A 9,752-nucleotide genomic window follows, 5' to 3' on the forward strand; every position below is an offset into this window, starting at 1 on the left:
AATCTGCAAGGAACCCTTGTTTTCAAAATGCTAAGCTTATTCAGTCAGGGGAATTTATCTACAATATTTATTTTGTGACTTTCTAATTTAGGCATTTTCCCAGACCAGCCCTTGGCAACATTTTGCCTAGAGAATCCACTGGGGTAAATCACTTCCATTTATTGTTTTTCCAGGGAGTGCCTCATGGCATCCAATCATCTTCCCACCCTCTCCCTTACCTCATTAAAATGTACTGTTTTGTATTTCCCACTTCCTGGGTCTGTGTTCTGTTAGATAATTAAAAATTTTCTCTCTCTCTCTCTCTCTCTCTCTCTCTCTCTCTCTCTCTCTCTTTCTGTGTATTCTATTCTATTTTGGCTTAAGGTGGAGCTGAACTAATGTGTGAAGCTTACTGGAGGACATATATATTTTCGTATTTCAAAGGGACTATAAACTCCTAATCCAAAAGTAAGAAAGAGTGAACAATACAAATTTAATACACAATAAAATTTCTTAGAAGTCTCCATACAAGAAGGCTTTCCAGCCTCCCTGAAGCAGGAGCAGGGACATCTGAAGGCATCATTAGCATTCAAATGAGTTTCAGGTAATCAGTGGTGAAGAAATGTGTGTTTAGCTAAATGAAAACTTTAATTCAACCAGAGAGAAAAGTGAAACAAAAAACCAAACGCTTTGAAAATACATAGGAGGGGCCCAGCTGCACCACCAACTCCACTAAAAAGGATCCCCTTAGAAAGCCCTGGATAGACTAGGAGAATAATGGGGGCCAGAACTAAAAATCACAAAAGAGACATTGGCTCCATGGAGACTGGAGGCACCCCAGAGACTATGGCTTAGTCACCTTTCAGATCTGGAACTGAGTTACCCCCATGTTAGAATTATCACATGTTCAAGATCAAAAGGGTAGTATGGGCCCAAAGATGGAGAATTAGGGCAGAAGGAGGAATGGAAAGAGGAAACATGCGGGGGAAGTAGCAAAACAATGGTGTGTTTAGATTGCGATGAGCTATTGAAAACATAGTGTGTATAAATCAGGGAATGTGAAACGGATGATCTGCTTTGTAAGTCTTTACCAATCACCATCAACAGTTGAGAGAGAAAGAGGGAGAGGAACTCATGGTGGGATGTGGGAAAGTAATTCCCAGAAATTATGATCAGGGAGGCAGAAAGAAAACCAAGACTGAACCAATTTGCTGAAGTCATCAAGGACAGAATTGGTATTACTAATAGTACCAGATCCTATTGCTCTCTATGGAAAAGATTACTAAAACGTACCATTGACTGGCGCTATTAGGAACTCACTGTAATTTCTAAGAGTATTTTGGGGGTGAACCTAGGAGAACCAAAGAACAGATTGCAAATAATTGAGGCGTCAGAGGAAAGTAGGAAAAGGTGACGATGAAGACAGTACTTTTAGATGGGATTTGGCTGAGAATGAGAAAAGGAGCTGGGTAAATATGCAAAGTGTTTCAGGTCACCAGAAAAGCTAGCTCGGCAAATGAGAGAGATTTATGCAGATTTGTACCCTGAACAACAAAGCCAACAGAGGAGAGATGGAGACAGGGCCAAAAAGGAAGCGGAAGCAGACGCCAAAAGGGGTAGAGGTAAGTGATAAACAAATTATAGAGCAAATACTCTGTTTTAAAGAAATGAATAGGAGGAAAATCATGGATGCAAAGTTTTAGGTGTGAGTGGAAGATGGAATGAGATTTATGACCCAGAAAGCATCCATGAAGGCTACGTGCTCATGTTTTGAAATGAAGCTGGAGGATTAAACAACATTTCAAACCTTTAGAAAGGGGTCCTAGTGCACACGCAGGGAACTTCCTGAGCTTTAAAGATGAGCTAAAACATCTGACATGAAGATAAACAAAAAGTCTGGAATCTGATAAATTATGGAAGTTATAAAGCAATGAATCTACACACTGGATTTGTGCAGGTTGACATTTTAATTATTCTGCTTTATGCTTTTTAATTCCCAAACGCAAATGCTATGCCCTGTGGTCATGAGTTTCAGAGATAAAAATCAATAGTGTCATGAGTTCTAAGTGTTTTCTTTACTGGACCAGAGACCCACTAGTTGTCACCTGACTTCTGTTCAATGGCACTTTTAAGTTTAGTCATTTCAACTGGAAATGTGTGTGTATTTTATGCCTTATACTGTATCAAAAGTCCAAATATAAACTTTAAGGCAAATTTAGTAATCAAACACTGGGCAGCTGGCTATGTAGGAGCAAGAGGGATACAGGACTTCCAGTAGGGTTGGGACGGAGCCTAGAGAAAGCCCTGGTTTTGATCCTCTCCTCTAATCTTGGGAAAGAACAGGAAAAGAAGGAATTGCTCTGAGCTCTTCTGGGACACAGAGAAAGAATGCATTCAGAAGAACTCTCCTGCCCAGGAATAAAAGGGATAAATCAACCAGACTACTCAAACTTGCTAAGTGAGACCTGCTACCAAAACAGGAGAAGAGACATAAAGCATTGTAAAGTCTTCTGATAGGAGACACAGAAGGCAGGGTAATCCTAACTTAGCATGTGGATTGTTGTATGGGCCTGGTGTCAACACTACTTACCAAGAATATTGGCAAGTCAGAGCTAGTTTAAAATCCCAAAGAGATTTGGAATCTCAAAAGCAGATGAACACAGCATCAACATTACTTGTTCCTAAAACACATGCTAGAAACCTTAATCTATCTATTGCATTCATCATGAGAGTAGCCTAGAAAAATATACTGGTTAAACTTAGAAGGTTGTGACTATAGATATGTGAGAGTTTCAATAGATGCAATTTGATTTCCTTCCTCGCATTCCCGAAATTGAATTGCATATCCTCTCTCTCGGGCAAGAAGTGTCATCTTTTCATTTGTATCTCCCAAATAGCTGGAACAATATATTCAAACATGCCAATGATCATAGGCTCAGGCATCATTTACTGTGTTATACAAAAGTCTGCCATGAGTCAAGAGTCAATTTGATAGCAACAATATGACTCTACCTGCGTGTGTGTGTGTGTGTGTGTGTGTGTGTGTGTGTGTGTGTATGGAGGGGGGTGGATCATGTATACTGTTTTAGATGCTAACTAATAGGCTCTTCAAATATAATAAACATGGTATCAAATCTTGGGGACCAGGCCACCTCGGCCAATGTCTCTGTCTTCGGTCCATTTTAACCCAGTCTTCACTATGTACAGACAGCCCTTTCAATGAAGATGTGAGAAATCAGCAGAGTCCTAAGGGTACTGAGCCCATCAATCTACTCTAGTTTCCACTTGGGGGGGGAACAGCCCTACAAGGCAAAATCTTTTACCTCCTTCTAAGCTATGACCCCTGTGGTACATACTTATTTTCTTTCATCCCTAGGAACAAATTAAAAATCATTAAAATATGAAGCAGTTTTCATTTATTTTTATTACTTCACAATTCTAGCCATTTATAACTCATTTAAACAGTGCCCATAAATTTCAGGATTATGTGGCAATAAAAGTAATTAAAAAACAGAAGTTAAAACAATGCCAATGGCAAATCCATTCCAAACTTAATATGAACACTGTCAGCAGAATGGATGCCCAAACTAAAGGAGATGAGATCCATGCTACATAGGGATTTCAATGTCATGAGTATATAAGCAGGGTCGCTTCCTGACAAGACAATGATGGAATTTGCCTTCCATAGTTGATTAGCCCCATGTGACTAACAAGGTCCTGATCCATCACAGTAGAAAGGCTAAGCAAACTGGGTAGCTTCACGTCTATTCTGAGTTAGCGTATTCATTCCTCTGGGATCTTTTCAGGATTGAAGAATGAATCAATCGCTATGTTCTGTATTTAAATTCCAAAAGCAGAGGCTTGTGGACATTGCAAGTGCTAAGATGGAGGGACTAGTACATTTCATTCAACACTTCTAAAATTAAAGGAGATAAATTGGATTTTGTTAGCTTGGGTGGTAAGGAGCAAAACAGAATTATTGTTCCAAAGACCTTAGATCATTCCTACTATTCTTATCTCTGAGAATGAGCAAGAGTATACAGACATGTGTACATGTGTGCATGCATCTATTTCACTGATGGACTACCACGTGTCTTGCATTTAAGCCACCCACATAAATAATGTGAAGTCACATATAACATGCATTGTGCACATAGGAAAACTACAGTGTGTATGGGGGTGGGAGGGATAGGGGATTAATGGTATACAAAAAAACATATACCATTACCTCCTTCTAAGTATTATTTGCTTTAAAATTTGGTACTCGTATATTGGTGAGTTACGAGCAACTATACATAGTCTCAGTAATTTAATTTAACAGCATTGTTTGGAAAATACAAAGATTCATCAACTTACAATCATTATCCTTTGACAGGAATTTCTCTTTTGACTAACAATACTACTTCCAAATACCGTTTGCTGAAATTCACATGTAAACCAGGATGCAGTTGGGTGTTCGAAAAGCCACGCCTCCTATCAAAGATCCACTCCAGTCACCAGATAAGAGGTCCTAAGAAAACACAAAATGAGTTTGCCATTCCCTGTTTTACAGCTCCCAATAGCTTCCCATTATTCTTAGAATAAAATCTGAAACATTTTCCAGGGCCTACAAGGCCCCCTATCATCGGATTGCCCGCTGCTCACTACCCACTTTGTCCTTAGTTTACATTGAAGGAGGAACCTTGGAAAGTACCTGCACGTTTTGGCTTCCTAAATGTCGTCCCCGCTCCTCCCCTCTTATCACTCTCAAGCTGATGTCCCCCGACTCCTCGTCTAAGATTTGGTTGTCCACTGCTCACTCTGAGGAGCACTGACTGCCAGCTCCTCCCACTTGCCATCCCTGAAGTCAGGTGTTTCACATTAGCCTCCCCCAGCTGAGTGGACAGCCGATATTGTCTTGTTTATCCTTTATCACCATGGCCATGCATATTATCTAACACTTGGAAGTGTTCAATAAACAATTGGTGAGTGAATGAATATCAAAAATACAATCAGGAGACCATGAAAAAAATTAACCACCATGCAGGAAAAAAAAAAGCAGGACATGAAGAAATGAGTCTCAGGACACTCTCTGATATTCTGGGAGATGGAAGGGGAAGGAGAGAGAGAACAGGGGTGAGGTCATGATCAAGCAGAGCTTGGGGGTAAGGGTGGGGAAATAGACTCTAACATGGTTCCATATTTAAACATCACAATTCATAGAGTTCTGCCAATATCACCAGTTAGATAATGGTTTTGCTACTGGCTGCTAATTTAATTCAGAGTCTTCAGTACCCTTTTTAACAGATGAAATGCATTCTTAAAACTTTCACAAATAATAGTAATAATAACGGTGCTTGCTTAATCCTAGGGGCATTACTCTGGATTATTAGTAAAGGAGAGAGGCTTCCTATTCAATAATGACATAGTCATCAGTCACCGGCAGGTGCCTTTGGTTACAATGATGGAAAACACATCTCAAGCAAGGCCCATCGGGAGGCAGAATCCGCAGTTCACTGCAGTAACAAAATGTAACAACGATGGCTGAGTTTGAAAGCTTGGTGGAAAGTAAAAGCTGTCAGTTATTTGCATGTGCTGTGGGTAGGTGCCATCGAATCGGTTCTGACGCACATCACCATATGACCATGGAACCAAATGGTTCTTTGTCCTGGGCCAGCCTCAGGATCGTTCCTCTGCTTGCTCCCACGGCTGCAGCCCTGTATCAACCCACCTCCTTGAGGGGCTTCCTCTGTTTCGCTGCTTTTCTAGAACAAAACATGATGTCTATCTCTAGTGGACTGGTCTCCCCTGACCGCATGTCCAAAGTATTTTGCATTTCAGTCTGGTTCGACTTGCATGTAGGTCTGCTTAGATTTGCAAACATTGATGATTAGGTCTGGTTGGAGAGCACGCGGAGCCCAGAGGAGCGCTGGAAGAAGCCGTGATCAAAGTGCTTGGGCGCTAATGAAAAAGCTCCTTGGCTGGAGACGGCATGTGGTGACTGCTCCTGTAAAGATTTGCAGCCTTGAAAACCCTACGGGGCTTGACTCTAGAGGCTTTATCCTATAGGGTTGCCATGAATTGCGATTGACTCCAAAATCAACGATTCTGAGCATAGATCCGGGGGACATCAGTAAACACAATCCCTTAGTTATTCTAAGTGAATTCTATTATCTCAATCCCTAGCACTACAATCTACATGCATAAAAAGTCAAGAGCACTCTTTCAGACAACCTCTGTAGCAAGGCCTGCCGTTCCTGCTTTGGGTCACACAATCGGCAGACTGAGAGTGACAGTGACAGGGCAATTGAATTGTCATGGATTAGTGCTGATTCCAAGGAAGGGAGCAGTCACTAGCAGGGTTGTAATCTATGGTAATGAAATGAAATATTTAAATTGAATTTCAGGTTGAACACGCTTCCCTGCAAGATGGCCCTCGCAGCTGTCTCCAAATTTCTAGAGTACAGCCCCCCTACACCAATTGCACATTTATGCAAACAAAGCTACAAAAAAACCCCAAGAAGATTGAGTACAAATGTCTTCATTTCCGATTTGAAGCATTGGTTCAAGCCACCAAGAGAAGAAAAGTGTTTTGCAGTGTTTACTTGGGGACATCACCCTTTGCAAAGCACGCCAACACTAAAAGAAGAAGTAGCAAAAGAAAAAACCAATCAGAATAAAAGCGTTTCCTACAAGTTGCTCAGTCTTCCGTGTACCTCATTCAAATGTAGAAAGAAACTGAAGGCAGAAGCCTGTTCTCAGAGAAAACGCTAAAATTGCATTTTAACATCCTTAGATTCAATCTATGCCTCTTTCTTCTTTTCTGCTCTTTTTATTCATGGACTCTTTATAACTTCACTCAAAATATGTTACCCAATCACCAACTCCACAAACAGAACTTTTCAAAGCTTTACAACCGCACTGGGAAAGCAATTCTGAAAACTCCAATACAATGATGCGGAGATATATTCTTTGCGTAAAACCCTATTAGTTCCCGATGGCGCTGGAGGGGGAGAGAGAATTAGTGTTTTACTCTATCTACTGATAGCTAGAATTTTCAGTGCTGCCACAAAGAATGGGAACCAAAACAATTTCATTGTGTGTACAAATAAAAGTTATACAAGTATAAGAGCAGGCTTTTGAAACCGAGCAAAAATGAAGAAAATAGGGAGCTGCCTCCTTTCACATACTAATTTTAGATCCATGATCTCTCTACCATTATTCCACTCGCCGCTATGTTTGTTTGTGCCACCATTTCTATTTAGTGTAGATAATCAAGAGTTCATTTGATGAGCATTTCTTCCTTGTGACCGCTGTGCTGATACCATGTGCCAGGATCTACAGGGGAGATGCGGTTTGACATTATCGCATGTAGAACCCCAGTAGCAGCCTATTTTTTTTTTATGCACAGAACACTTAGAAAGGCAAAAAGAATGAATTTATATGCCCGTGTTATGGTTAAATTCAGCACTAGAACATTTTATGCCCTAAATAAATATTCGGAATACTAAATAAAATGACAGTTAAAAATGAAAAGGAGAATATACTGTGCTGTTTATTATATGAATCACTTCAGTCAAAGAACAATGCCAACATAGCCAGGTTGGTCATCGTAAACCTCAGTCAAGCAACCCGATGAATGGAGACATTATCGAGCATCGTCTGTCTTTAGCACACAGGGAATCATTTCCAGTCATTTTTCTAACTCTTACAAAGATGCAAGAATATTTGTTTTTTTATGATTGTTTTTTCGGTCCATTTTTTAATGCCAAAAATATCCAATTATCTCTATCCATGATGTGGCTCAAGTAATACTTATTGTTGACCCTTGTTACTCCCAATATATGTACTTCTTTGTAAAATCACTTCATTGGCTTCATTTGAAACCTGGGAATGATATTCAGCTAATATGCACACTTCACCTATGCACATTTTATGTCTAAATCTGTGACTTTGCATGTACATACCACGCATATACTTTTCAACAAGTAAATATAATTGACAAATAACATACATATTATTACACAAGGATTTTTACTATATTATAAGCAGTTCTGTAACAACACATAACAGTACACATACATCATCCAAAGGGTTGAAAATATTTTCTTTTAAGAATCGCTAAAATGCACCCCACTGTTCGGCAGACAAATTCATTCAGCAATACATATTTATTCAGTTTTGACCAGGTGCCAGGCATCCCTCCAGGTGTTTATATTACAACAAGGTGGAAGCAGACAAGAGAACGACAATGACAAAATGTATGCCCTTTTGGCACTTCCATTTTACTTCTCTTTTATGCTACAACAAGAAAAGTGTACTTATTTTAACCAAGCCTTTTGAGATGCAAGAAACTCAGTGAGTACTCCTGTGCACAGGGGGCTTTACAAAGTCCATGGGTTCGATCCCCGTGTGGGCCACCAAAAAAAGCGCCCATAAATAAATAGATAGATGATAGATAGATAGATAGATAGATAAATGAAATGAAAAGTTCATGGGAAAATATGATGTTAAAAGATGGAATTTCCCATGAACGTTGACTCCCCTTGTATAAAGCAGACCGTAGAGATTTCTCTATTGCCAAGGGGCAAGATGTTTCTGCTCCAATTTCATCCTTCATTATTCACTAACTACTAATGAAGTAAATACAGAACCTTCAAGGAAGGAAAAGGAGGGAGTTGTGCTGGGGGGGGGGCGCGAGATAAGCACCCTATGTAAATGCAACTTCAAGATAAATCATTAGCCACCCTCCACCCCCTGTTCCAACAGAAGTCCTTCCTCTATAGAAACTCTGGAGCACGAACTGAGTGGTGATCAGAAAAACTCCTCATTCAAATGTTGCTTCTTCTCTGGAACCGGCTTTGTTTAAGATACTTTCATTGCCTGATTCGGTTTTCTTTGTAAGATATTATCATTATAATAGGGTGTTTCGCTAATGGAATGCAGGATGAACCATTATTTTTTTCCATTGTTAGGGACGATGTTGTTGTTAAATGCTTTTGAGTGAATTCCCACTCAGAGCAACCTTGGCACAACAGAACAAACCCTGCCTGGCCCTGCCCCTCCTCGCAGTTATCATGCCGCTATAACCCAGCAAGCAGCCGCTGTGTCGGTGGTCTTCTTGAGTGTCTTCCTTTCTCTTTGTTTGTTTGTTTGTTTGTTTGTTTATGCTGCCCCTCTCCTTTACCAAGTATGATGTCCTTCCCCAGGGACTGGCGTCTCCTGACAACAAGTCCCAAGCATGTAAGACAAAGTCTCACCAACCTTGCTTGTAAAGAGCATTCTGCTCATACTTCTTCCAAAACAGACGTTTTATTCTTTGGGCAGTCCGTGGTACTTCCAATACTCTTCTCCAGCAGCACAATTCCAAGGCATCGATTCTTCTTTGGTCTTCCTTATTCAGTGGCCAACTTTCACGCGCCTACAAAGTGACTGAGAATACCATGACAAGCCATCTTAGCCCTCAAAGCAGCATCTTTGCTTTTCAAAACGCTGAAGGGATCTCATGCACCCGACTCACCAATGCAGAACATCCTTTGATCTCTTGACTGCTGCTTCCCTGACCATTGATCATGGCTCCTAGCAAGACGGAATCTTTGACCACGTCAATCAGTTCCGTTTATCCATCTGCCAACTTGCAAGCTGTAGAACAGCAGTTATTGACGTTGATGTTCTATCGATGGTGACGACTTTGGGGGTCGAACAATGCTTTCACAGGGGGCGTCTAAGACCATCAGGATACACATATTTGCGATGCTCTCAGGAACTGAGACACCAACTCTGCTCATCTATCC

The sequence above is a fragment of the Echinops telfairi genome, unplaced genomic scaffold (genome assembly GCF_000313985.2).
Source record: "Echinops telfairi isolate 266 unplaced genomic scaffold, ASM31398v2 ScPeMD7_23;HRSCAF=83, whole genome shotgun sequence".
Taxonomy (NCBI): Eukaryota; Metazoa; Chordata; class Mammalia; order Afrosoricida; family Tenrecidae; genus Echinops; species Echinops telfairi.